This window comes from Podarcis melisellensis (assembly GCF_964234715.1).
Source record: "Podarcis melisellensis genome assembly, chromosome: 2".
In the NCBI taxonomy this organism is placed as follows: Eukaryota; Metazoa; Chordata; class Lepidosauria; order Squamata; family Lacertidae; genus Podarcis; species Podarcis melisellensis.
The window spans coordinates 68206274-68219357 of record NC_138529.1 but is presented as its reverse complement, the minus strand read 5'-3'; the positions used below and the strand labels follow the sequence as shown (position 1 = coordinate 68219357).

The 13084-nt window shown below is 41.0% G+C and overlaps 1 long non-coding RNA gene across 1 annotated transcript; it reads left to right on the top strand.

Moving 5' to 3' along the window:
* Positions 1-980: 980 nt before the first annotated feature.
* LOC309363919 lies at positions 981-6635 on the top strand. Its single transcript, XR_014165654.1, has 3 exons — positions 981-1171; positions 4406-4446; positions 4615-6635. It is a non-coding gene; the product is annotated as an uncharacterized lncRNA (long non-coding RNA).
* Positions 6636-13084: the final 6449 nt, after the last annotated feature.

The window sequence follows — 13084 nt, the reverse complement described above, 5'->3', positions numbered from 1 at the left end:
TTTTGAACATTGGGGCTCCCGCCCCCCAAAAATACTGAGGTACCCAAAAGAGCTCAGCCCCCAGGAGTTGGTGCCCCTGGCCAGGGAGATATCCATTTGGTGGCCATAAGAAGAAATGGTTGATTTGGTTGGTTGGCCTGCCTCCTTTCTCTCTCACGGTGCAGCTAACCCCACACAAAGATATTGACTGGAACTGGATTATTATTATTTTTTTACTGTTTTATACTGAATGTTTAAAATGAAGTTTGCCACTCAGAGAACCTCATTTGTATGGTGGCATAGAAGTACTATGAATGAATAAATAAAGAATAAAGAAACACATTTCAATTACCGTGGTACCTCAGGTTACATGCGCTTCAGGTTACATACGCTTCAGGTTACAGACTCCGCTAACCCAGAAATAGTGCTTCAGGTTAAGAACTTTGCTTCAGGATGAGAACAGAAATTGTGCTCCGGAGGCCCCATTAGCTAAAGTGGTGCTTCAGGTTAAGAACAGTTTCAGGTTAAGTACAGACCTCCGGAACGAATTAAGTACTTAACCTGAGGTACCACTGTACTCTATCTTGTAAAGAGCCACTCACTCAAACGACAGATTCCCCTTGGCAAGCTCGGATATGTAACTGGTTTCAACATTTGGCACACAGAGTTTGTCCAAGGCCTCTCCATTCCTAGAAATTCTGGGCTCCAAGCAATTCCTTTTCAGAAGAGAAGTTTGCTTGACTCAGTATACTTCCCTCCCAACACCATCCCTGCTCCCGCCATTTATTAAATGTGTCGCCTTTTCAGATTAATTAAGACTAGCTGCTTTGCCAGAAAGCTTCATACACAAGCAATGCACACGGGCTGCCTTTGCTGTGATGGCAAAAATCGCCATAGCAACAGTGTGTTTGCCGCCTGCATTCCTAATAGGAGTGACGTTGTGCCTGCATTTGCCTATCAGGGAAATTGATGTGGAAATTGAATCTATAAATATTGCAGTTACTTAGCTTGCCTTCTAAACAGCTTTCTATGGCTAACAGAGGGGAAGTTAATTTTTTGAAAATTGGCCGGCTTGTTTTGGGGGGCTGGTGGTGGCTTCTCAACTCTATCCAAAATGAATCTACAGGAAGAGCTTTTCTCTTAAGCTGAGATGCTGCCTTCTCTTCCCTCAGCAGAAAGATTTACAGTCAAGGTACCTGTTATAAGTGATAAAACTGCTCCTTTCCCCTCATGGGGTACCCAAGAGCCCATATAGAGTCCTTTTGTAGGTTCTCTATCAGTAGGAAAAAATAACAGAGACCAACCAGAGAATATTGTGAAGCAAAGCAGCTAGTAAACCTGATCTTTATTAACTGTTGCAACAGGGTGCTCCCCCACACGCAGGAGGAGGACCCAGAACAAAGGTGTGCCCGCTCTTATATAGACTTTTGGAATTGCCCACCCTTAAACTCCGGACCACCCCCAGAAACATCATACATACATCACAGAAGGGGTGTAGTAGCCCAAGACCACCCCCCAGATACATCATACCTACATCACAGAAAAGGCGGTCTACAACAGAAATATGAGTGCGTTGTTTATCTCCTGTCTGGCAAGTTATCTTATTGCATTATCTGGATTTTGGCCACTCTTTTGTTATTATAACTACTTAATTCCTGAATCTAGGTCACATGCTCACCCTGTTCATATCTTGAATGTGCCCTTGTGAGGACAAGATTTGTGAGGAAAGAGACAATGGGGACATTTCCGACTTTGACCTTGCAGAGAAATATTTGAGGTCAATTTCTTCAGGACCTTGTCTATGGGATTTCAGACATGTGGTTTATATAGACAGTTATGAGCATTTTTTTAAAAAAATAACCTTAAAATTCTGATAACAGTAGCTGAGGGTGATAAACAGCTGATGATACATGCCACCTCCCCAGTGTTGGATTATTTAGGACACCAGCAAAGCAGGTGTACAAATTCCTTTAATAAATAAATAGATGACATTTGATATATTTTTAGAAGCATTATTTACGTGGGTGGGTGGCCAATTTAATAAAAAAAAAATCTGAGAAGCAAATTTTCTGACATGCCAGACTTGCACAAAAGAATATGTTATTTAAAAAATAATAATGCATGTGTCATGACTAGACCCACCTGTAATCCATCAAGGAGTATCTCCCATATGGAAGTAGAAGGTGTGGTGATAGACGACACCCAGGAAAACATCACCACACAGGGGGGAGGGGAAAGGCCCACACAATACACTTCAGTACATCCACAGCTGGGTAACATGATTTTATGTTGTATTCCCTTCTCTCCTTAACACACTATTTGGCAAAATCAAAATTAAATGGGGGGGGGGGCAGAATGTGGGCTGCCACTTGGCTCTGGAATGGATAATGTGAAAAATTGGCATGTGCCAAGAAGTTAAGGAAAAGGTCTCATGACTGACACAAGGGACCAGCTAAGCAGCATTGTGCAAATCCAGCCTCTGCTGAGACCCATAATAACAAGCTTTACTCTTAGCTCGATTTTAGGGAGCAGGTTGTTCACTTGCTCAAAATGCTGTGAGTGCACTTATACAGTGGGATCACCTCACTCAAATTACATCCCATCATTCATGTTCTGTGCTTCTCTGATAAGCTTAAAGGTAAAGGTAAAGGGACTCTTGAGGTCCAGTCATGGACGGCTCTGGGGTTGCGGTGCTCATCTCGCTTTACTGGCTGAAGGAGATGGTGTACAGCTTCCAGGTCATGTGCCCAGCATGACTAAGCTGCTTCTGGCGAACCAGAGCAGTGCACAGAAACGCTGTTTACCTTCCCGCTGGAGTGGTACCTATTTATCTACTTGTACTTTGACGTGCTTTCGAACTGCTAGGTTGGCTTAGGAGGAGCAATTTTCAGAATGTGAATAGGGAAGGTAAAAATCAGATGCAGCTCTACCACATATGATACCAAATCTGTCAAATAATGAATAAATGTAGTAGAAAATACCAACATCTTGCCCCAGACATTTGCAATAAATGATAAGTGTATTAGGAACAGGAGTAATTTTCTCCACAGAAGCACTCAACAGGCCTGTAACAAATTCAGTAACTCAGAATTGCTTGTATAATGTGCTCATTCACTCACCCACAGTCATGCAAATGTTCTTTGAATGCAGATGTTAAGAGATGTTGTAATGTTCTGATAAAGCATAAGTAGAACCTTTTAAGTAGAAAGGGTCATGTATTATCTGGTCAAACCATTTACCATATGGAAAGGACTCCCAACTTCTGTCAACCTTGTTTATTGAGCATTCATCTTGATTTTCTGGCACAAAACATGTGGTGGGGGCTGGTTTCACCAACCCCTAAGTATGCCTCTGCCTTCTTTGGTGATCTCTTGTAGCCGAGTAAGATTGTCTTCCATAAACACGGTTTTAACAGTGAGTCCGTAAGTGACTGTGGAGGCCAATTCTGGATCCACACGTCCTTCCACAGCGGGGACATAGGTTTCCGAGCGGGAGTTGATCATCATGAGGGTTTGCCAAGCGTGCCTTCCTCTTAGCACATTTCTCCCTGGCGTCCTGAGTTCGAGTTTCTTCAAAGCCCATGACACCTTTGGTAAACGCTGTTCTCCAAGTGTGGAAGGATCTATCATTTTCGGTTCTCTCTGTGTCTCATTTTTCTAATCTTAAATTCAGTTCTCCATATTTGTGGGTTTGTTTTTTTAAGTCCTCATGAAAATGTTTCAGTATTTTAGTGCGAATCTCTCTTAAAAACATCTGTACCTGCAATTTTCACATTTTTGAACGCAACTTAATATAAAGCATTTTTGTATGCTATTTTCACAAATATATTTTAAAATGCATTTCCTCCTAGTATATGCATTTTTATAAACATTGCTTGGTTGGAGAAGTGCATTGCAGAATTTGGATAAGTGCTAATTTTGAATATTTTGAAGGATGGCTGTGTTTTGGTTCTTATATTGTTCTGGAAAGTGCAAATCTGATAAAATTGGCTTCAAAATGTAAACAGAACCAAATTTGTCCCCTGTCCCTGGCTGAGACAGATGGGAGTTGGATTCCAACACCAAATGGGGGTGGTTGGGGTTTTTTTTTTTACAGTTTTCTCATCTTGCTCAATACAGAGTCATGATAGTTTTGTCCCTAGATGTTGAATGTCCAAAGGTATTCCATTATAGTATGCCAGTAAATGTGTGTTTGCATAAAAAAATGGATATGCTTTTGGGTTGGGGCTGTGTGCATCTGTGTTATGTGCAGAACCAAATGTACACACCCATGAATGCAATGCATTAAAAATGCACCCACTTAACACACTTGCCAAGAGGAAATGCACCAAAGCATTGGCTTGCTCCCTTAAGCAGGTTGCCTCTCTCAGTTGGGAGCAATTGCTGTGAACTCTGTTTCTTACATCTGCACACCTGCTTCCTTACAGTGAGAACATCTGTGGAGGGGAGAAGCTGACACATCCAACCAGTGGCGTAGCGTGGGGGGTGCAGGGGGGCCCGGCCGCACTGGGTGCAACATCTGGGGGGGCGCTCGCTCGCACTCGCAGCTCTCTGCCCCCTTGCTAAAATCCACGGGTTAGGGGGCGCAAATTACTTGCCTTGCCCCGGGTGCTGACAACCCATGCTACGCCAACAGAAAGGACATGAGGCAACAGTCATTGACAGAGAAGAGCAGGTTGGGAAAGGGTCTCCACTTCTATATAAGCTTCTAGGGGAAAGCCAGGCTCAGAGAGAGCACCCTAGACTGAATTTCAAAGCCAAGGAATTCCAGCTCAATCAAGAGAAAGTGCCCAAGATGGCTTTAAGTAACTTCCATCCATTGACTCGCAGAGCGGCAGCCCAGCCCGCCATCTTACGCAACACACAAAACACAAATCTATTTGCTTCCTCTTTGGCTGGTTATGGCAAAGACACCCCCCCCCCCATTATGGACACTGAAAGGAAGCAGTTTAAACTATGTCCTCTACTTCAGTATTCCTTTTTGTTCCTGTACACAGAATATTCATGTTTAATGAAGGATATAGGAATTCCTTTTCAGACCTACAGAAGAACTCTGGAAATGTGGACTAGATTTCCCAACCCCCCCCCCCCATTTAAATTAGTGAACACTAGGGAATCTCTAATATTTACATATAACAACTGCAGCATTTAGCCAAATCTGACTATACCTGTCTGTATTTCAGATATTTAAATGGACAGGTGTGTTTCTCATAGCTAAGGGGTGTAGTAATCTAACATCTCATGCAAAACACATAGTATTTATTATTTTATCTCTTTCTATCTAATAAAAATGTAAGAATGTCATCTCACAGCCTCTATTGGAGGATTTGTAGTGCTGCATCACAGTCCTGGATTTGCATGAAGTCACAGTGAGCTAAAAGGAGCAAAAGTGAAGGAAGGTTGCACCACTGAGAGGGAGAAAGCAGTGGTTTAAAACAATGACAAAAGTCTGACTAAAGGATGGAGGGAACTGGGAGCAAAACTGTGGTTTTAAACAATGCCAGAGGTTTGAATAAAGTACTCAGCATCCTTTCTCTCACAGCTGAGAAATGGCAGCTGAGGAAATGAAGAAGGCGAACAGCAAAAAGAGAAAGTGAAGGAGGAAAAAAAACTGTTTTAAACATAGCAGAAGTTTTAGCAAGGCTTTTTCCCCCCAGTCGGAACTCACCGGTACTGAGTTCCGGCACCTCTTTTGCATTGCTGTCACTTAGAATTGCCCTTGAGATCATTATCTCAGCATTCCCATTCTGTTTGAAGATGGGCATCTATGACCATGTTCTATCTGATCCCACACACTGCTTTTCAGTATAAGAAAGAGAAAACTAACATCAGAAGCAGCCCTAAGGTGAATCACATCAAAGATGCTAGAGGACGGTTGTAAACTGATAAACTACTCCACAAATCTGAAATCATTTGGTTTCAGATTCAGGGGTAGTTTATCAGCATGTTTTACAGCAGCTTTATGAGAAGTGGGACAAGAGAGTAAACATTCTTATTTAAAATCCCTATTCAAAAAAGCCTGATCTTTGCTTCCCTGCTCAGAAGTGTTCAGAGAAGCAGAGTGCCATTTATGCAAGCACGTATCTCTAGTGGTGCAGGAAATTATAGCAAACTGCATCTCCTAATTGTGGTTTGAAATTTTCTTTTGCTTGTTCTCAATAAATATCTAGGTCAGAAAGGAATGCGGCGACAATACAGTGATCTTGTTAAGAGAATTTATGTTCCTCTCTATTGCTCTCCGATGCAATAAGAAAATTCTGAATTTTGCTTGGAAAGGTGTGTGTGTAAAGTGTATACAGCATCAACAAAAGGTTGAGAGGCAACAGCGAGCTTTAAATGGGTGATATGATCCAAGAGGAGAAATCTCTCCAGCCAACGTCATAGCAAACAGCCTGCCATCACACACACCAAGACGCCAATTTAAAGCCACCGCATCACAATATTTCAATCTGAGCATGTAATAGATGCTGCCTCCCTGGCATCCGCAGGGTTAATGCAAAAATATTTCCCCCAGAAACATTTCTGCACAGTTAATTGGCTATGTCTTTTCCTTTCTTTTTTTAACTGTCCTCCATCAGATCACAAAGCTAGCATTTAGTTACCATGGTCACCTATTACCCTGGAAACCATTAGATATTTTCTATATTTTTAGAATTTCACAATTGGTTCCTTTCCCATAGGAGATGGATACAGTTAACAGCATTGCCCTCCCACCCTGTCCCAGGGAATCACATTGGGCAGGGGCCGGGGGCCGGGGGCACACACAATGACAGCACAGTTACAAGGGTAAGCGGCATTTGCAAGTAGGTTACAAGACAAACAAATCCTTGCAGGATGTCCTTCCCTGTAGAGACGGCATCCAAGAGGCTGATTGGATATTACTGGAATGAAACATGTGGAATAATGGGAATGAAAAACACTTTAAGTATGCTTAACTGGTGAGCCTTTCATTAACAGCACCAATAAAGCTGGAAAGGCTTTTTGTAGCCAAAGGCGAAAACTAACTTCATTCTACGGTCCCTCTATGACTTTCAAACCCGTAATTTTACACATAAAGATACAGTCTTTACATAAAAGCTATTTCAGACTCTCAGCCTGCATCATTATTCAAATCACTCTCATCTACTTCCAGGCTGTTGGGCACTTGAGCAAAGTTTCAGCAGGTGTGATACTTACTCCCTCTGGTGGACAAAAGATAACAATCCCGAGTTTTCCTGCTTTATTTTTAGGTGAATGATAACAGTCAAATCACAACAGGCAGGTGATCAAGGTATAATAAACAGTATTTAAACCTTAATTCCTCAATGTCAGCATAAAGAATAATCATATATTCTAATTTAGGGCTGTCCAATTTCCAGCCACTGAATTTCAGAAGAGGCAGCACCTCTCTTATTTTGCTTCAAATTATTGCCCTACTCAAGCTTTGCTCAGTGTGGTTTCAGCTCAGTGTTTAGACATCCATGGGAGAATATGTAACAAAGGACAAAACACTGTACAATTCTAGGCAGGATTCTCTTGTTTTAGAATGCTGCCTAAAATTGTAGAATGTTCTGTCCTTTGTCAATTTAATCAGAAACGAAACAAATCCCAAGACAACCATGTTGGTCTAAAAAAATTGTCAGAATCCACCGTTGGGTAATACTTTTATTAGGACTACCAAAATGTCACAAAATAGCAAACAAGCCATGGGCGTAGCTAAGGGGGAGGGCAGAGGCACAGCTCCCCCCTCCCAATATCAAGTAAAACAATAGAAATACTTAGTGCTTTTTTCCCTAAAAAATGTTTAGGGGTACTCAAGAAAATCACCATTTTATAGTTCAAATTGGGAAAAATAAAAGGCAGGCCTTATGGTTTTTCCAAAATGGAGATTAGCCATTGGGTGAAACCTGATACCTGCAAGCACCTAGCAGGGACTAATTCCGCCAGCCTGCGGTCTCCATCTTCAGGCTTCAAGACTTCAACAGTTAGCCCAATTTTGGGACTTTGGGGGGGGGTGCCCCCTTATCTGCCTCACAAACCTTTGCTTCATGTAACATCCAGCCTGACATAAGAATTTTAAGGTTATATATATATATATATATATATATATATATATTCATAACTGTATATATAAACCACATGTCTGAAACCCCACAGAAAAAGTCCTGAACAAATGGACCTCAAATATTTCTCTGCAAGGTCAAAGTGGGAAACCTCCCCAATGTCTCTTTCCTCACAAATCCTGTCTTAAGGGCACATTCAGGATATGAACAGGGTGGGCCTGTGATCTGTGACCTAGATTCAGGAATTAAGTAGTTATAATAACAAAAGAATGGCCAAAACCCAGATAATGCAATCGGATAACTTGCCAGACAGGAGATAAACAATGCACTCAGATTTCTGTTGTAGACTGCCTTTTCTGTGATGTGTGTATGATGTTTCTGGGGGTGGTCTGGAGTTTGAAGGTGGGCAATTTAAAACGTCTATATAAGGGCTTGCGCACCATTGTTCGGGGTCCCTCCTCTCTCCTGCGTGTGGTTGTGAAGCACCATGTTGCAACAGCTTTAATAAAGATCAAGCTTACTAGCTGCCTTGCTTCTCAATATTCTCTGGTTGGGCTCTGTTATTTTCTCCTCCCGATAGAGAACCTAAAAAGAGGACTCTATATGGGCGCTTGGGTACCCCATAAGGGAAAAAGAGCAGTTTTTTTCTTATAACACTGACGAAACATTCTGGAGAACTTTACAGATGCGTACATTTTGCAACATTTCTTGTCAGTCCTAATAAAAGTATTGCCAATGCTTGGAGCTTGGTATTTTTAAAAACAAGTTTCTATACACCACCTAATTCTTATAGGCACTCAGCAAATATAATCAGAGATGCAATGTTTAATCAATTACTTAGTTATGTGATTAAAAAGATTTGGCAGACTACAATATGTCCCTGCTTAAATCAGTCAGCTGTTTAAAATAATTATTTAAATTAAAGTACTTGTAGAAATGGCTCTGGCCTGTTGAGTTCTCTGGGAAAGAGGGCTGTTCTCATTTCTATCCAATACTGAAGTGGAGGAAGTGGGGGGGGGGGTAGAGACCTTTTCTAGTGAATAAGCTCTGGAATTGGCCTCCCCAGGAGTCCCACTTAATCTTCTTTACCTCTCAACTTCTCCAAGGGCTACAAAGAAAGCTTTTAAAATGGGGGTTTGATATTTAATTATTCTGTTTTGAGCAATGGAGGGTGCAATCCATAAATACACACTTACTCAGGAATAAGTCCTATCAAGCTCATTTGACCTTACCACAAAATATACATGTATTTGAGTGGGCTGTACTTCTGAAGGTTTTAGGTATTGCTGCCTTACTATTAACAACAACAACAACAACAATAAATGTTTATTAAATTTGTTCATCATTTTATCCTGTCCAAGGTAACCCAAAGCGACTTACAACCAAATTATGGATATTATGTATTTTTTAATATTTCATGTCATTACTTTTTATGCTCTTTTTGGTTGCAAGCTTAAAAAGAGCACATTTTTCTATGCAGTTGATCAATAGATAGCCTCTTGTTCTGGTCCTGCAAAGTAAGTAACCTTGCCTTATATTATATAACAACTTAACAGTCTTCTGCGACGATGTCTGCTGCAGCACTTTTATGCATAATCTAAAAACCAGTACATGTTCTTTACAACTATTTTCTCATGTACATTTCTTCAGATTTAATACAGCAATTGACTAAAACTCATACTATCTTAAGTACCGTTATTATATTTCATTGGTGACAGAGTTAAACCTAAGGGTAAACAAAGGACTCCTTCAAAACACTAGCTCTCATGTTATAGAACTGGTTCTCCAAACCTTTAAAGCTAGTTCTACAAGCTGTTATTTTCTTCTATGCTAATAAAAGCTCTGCAATCTGTTGCCAGGAAACAATTGCTTATCTCACAGATGACAAATTTTATCTTAGTCGGGCAAGTTGGGACCAAGTGTCATAAAGGTGTAGCAAGTTTTCAAGTTCTCCAGCTCTCTTCAACAGGCAAGGTGTTGCACAATGCAGGGGGCAGTGCAGGGGAACAGGAGTACCAAAATTAGACTGATGTTGTAGCTCTGGGGTTAGTTTGTAGACTCAGTTCCAAGACAGGGATTGCAGACAGGTTCCAGGTTACACACCTAGAATTCTGGAATAAATAAGAAAATGGCTGCTTTCCCCATTTGTGAGTAACTCTCAGGCTTGTAACCCTGATCAGTCCCAAACCTTAAGCAAAGCACAAAGATTCCTGGGATAGGCAGAGGTTTTACCTTAAGCATCAGAGATGGACTGACTTGTAATGATCATTTTCTAATCCCGTATTCCTGTATTTGGTATTAAGGCAGTGTTATTCACTCTAAGCTGCAAGTGCAGCTTTCTCCCGATTGAAGTTCAGAGTGTTTGAGGACCAGGACATTCACAGGGTAACCAAAATGCTTGTTTACAAAGCCATTGTACTACCAACCTTGCTGTACACTTGTGAAACATGGACCACTTATAAACGCCATTTCCAATTCCTCAAAAGATTCCATCAACGGTGTCTCTGAAAAATTTCACACTTCACTTGGGAAGAGAGGCGAACTAATGCCAGTGTACTGAAAGCAGCAAAGATCACCAGTGTCGAAGCAATGATTCTTCAACATCAACTTTGTTGGACCGGTCATGTTGTGCGGATGCCTGATTATCGTCTTCCAAAGCAACTACTCTATTCCAAACTTAAAAATGGAAAGCGTAATGCTGGTGGTCAACAATACAGGTTTAAAGACTGTTTCAAGGCAAATCTTTTAAAATGTAGTATAAACACTGACAGCTGGGAAACACTGGCCTGCAAGCACTCCAGTTGGAGAACAGCCTTTACCAAAGGTGTCATGGGCTTTGAAGACACTCAAACTCAGGACGCAAGGGAGAAACATGCTAAGAGGAAGGCATGCTTGGCAAATCCACACCGTGATCAACCCCCGCCTGGAAACCTATGTCCCCGCTGTGGAAGGATGTGTGGATGCAGAATTGGCCTCCACAGTCACTTACAGACTGTTAAAACCGTGTTTATGGAAGACAATCTTACTCGGCTACGAGCGATTGCCAAAGAAGAAGAAGATACATTCCATTTGGCACACATTATGTTTTGCCTTCACAATGCTTTTATATTTCCTCTCATCCAGGCTCTTGTTTTTACAAGGCCCTTTTTCAGATGAGTTAATCACCAGATCACTGAATGCAAAACACTGTTTTGCAACATAATACCCAAATCCCTTGAGTTGATATGCTCACTTTTCTTCCTCCTCTCTCCAAAAATTCCCATGGTAGTTATCAAATAGTGGTTCAGGAGTTTGCATGCCCCCTGAAGAGGTTTTAGGAGTGCTTATAGCACTAAGAATGAGCCAGTCACAGATTCAATTCAAGGGGTTGGTTTTGGCCTTTAAGGCCCTTCACAGCTTGGGACTAGAGTATCCGAAGGACCACCTTTCCCCACCCCAATGCAGACCCTTGGAGGGCCCTCCGGAGTATGGTGTGGTGGGTCCAGGAGATATGGCCTTGTCAGTGGTGGTTGTGGAATTCCCTCATCTAAGGGGCACCAAAGGTGCTTACTTTGGTATCAAGCAATAACCTTTTAATTTCCCCAGGATTTTAACACTGTCTTAGATTTAAGCTCCATTTCCCCTCTGTGCTTTCTGTTTTCGTACTTTATTAAGTTTCTATTGTTACTGAATTTTAAATTATTTCTTCTTATGGACAGCCCTCAAAATTTTGTTATAGAGTGAGCTATAAACACTTAATAAATTGGTGGAATGGCTGAATTCAGGATCACTATGGGATTTGTTTTTTAAACCAAAATTCCACTTTAGGCATTCTGGGAAAATGTTTGGGAACTGTTGTGAGTAGAACCTCTTCAGAGTCATATTCAGGTATCTCCAGTGAAGAATTGTGGCTGGTTTATGTTCTGAACATTTGAAGTTTTGTTCCATTAGTACATTCCACCTAGACTTTAACAATATTGAAGTTCATGTGGTACCATGTTAACAATTTTCCTGACCTAATGAGTTTTCACTAGCATTTTTATTGATAGACCTTATGAGCATTTTTGCATGCTAAGGCAATGGCTTAGAAGTGACGTACAATAGAATAACAATCAAGTTCAATAGTCAAAGTCTTTGAACAGCTAGAACATCTTGTCAGGATACTTCTTGACTGTTTTCGTTCCAGGCACTAGCCTAGCATGGAAAAGCACTTTGACTGGGCCCCAACTCAGGGTTGCTATACAAGAGAAAATGATGGCAGTCATACACTAGGGTGCTGCAGATCTTTTGCCTGTAGCAGCTGCAGAAACAGCAACATTCAGATGCCAGACTGAGAGGGGATGCTGAAGACTTGTAAATAGTGGGTGTATATTTGTAAAAAGCAATATGAAACATATGAAACACCTTTTGGAATATACTGTGTGCATGAGTGCTTTCTATGTGCACTATATGTGTGCAAGTGCATGTCCATAAGAAAGTTAAAGTACTTTGGCCACACCCACCACTGGCATGGAGCTTTTTAAAGCTTGGTCAATCCTCAATGTGGCCCTCAGCCAAAGAAAGGTTAGCCAACATTGGACTATGGGAAGAACAAACTTGGGACATATTGCCTCTTGCCTTTCTGCTGAATCAACAGACATATAAAAATAGTCAATGGCAATGCTCACAAGTTATAAAATTCATACTATATGTAAAGCTTTGGATTTTTTTTATTAGTACATGATTTATAGAATTTGAAAAGTGTCATGAAAAGAGAGCTCTTGCTTGGAATCTTTATGAAAGCCCCATGAACAATTTTGTTCATAGAAAATAGAAAATAGTGGCAGGGAAAGATGGTCTCCTCACATATCCCTATTTTCAGTGTAAAAGAGCAAAAACATTCATAAATCAATGTTGATTACTCATTTTGAACAACTTGTCTTTGGCATATTTCCAGTGTGGAAGTAGCTTCCTGAAAGAAAGAGCCCAAATTCTGAAATCACAACACAACACAATACAATAATTGGTGGAAGGAAGCAAGTTACGAACAGCCCTTCCAAGAACGGGGAAAGATTTGTGTTTACTGTACTTAAAAAATTAAAGAGA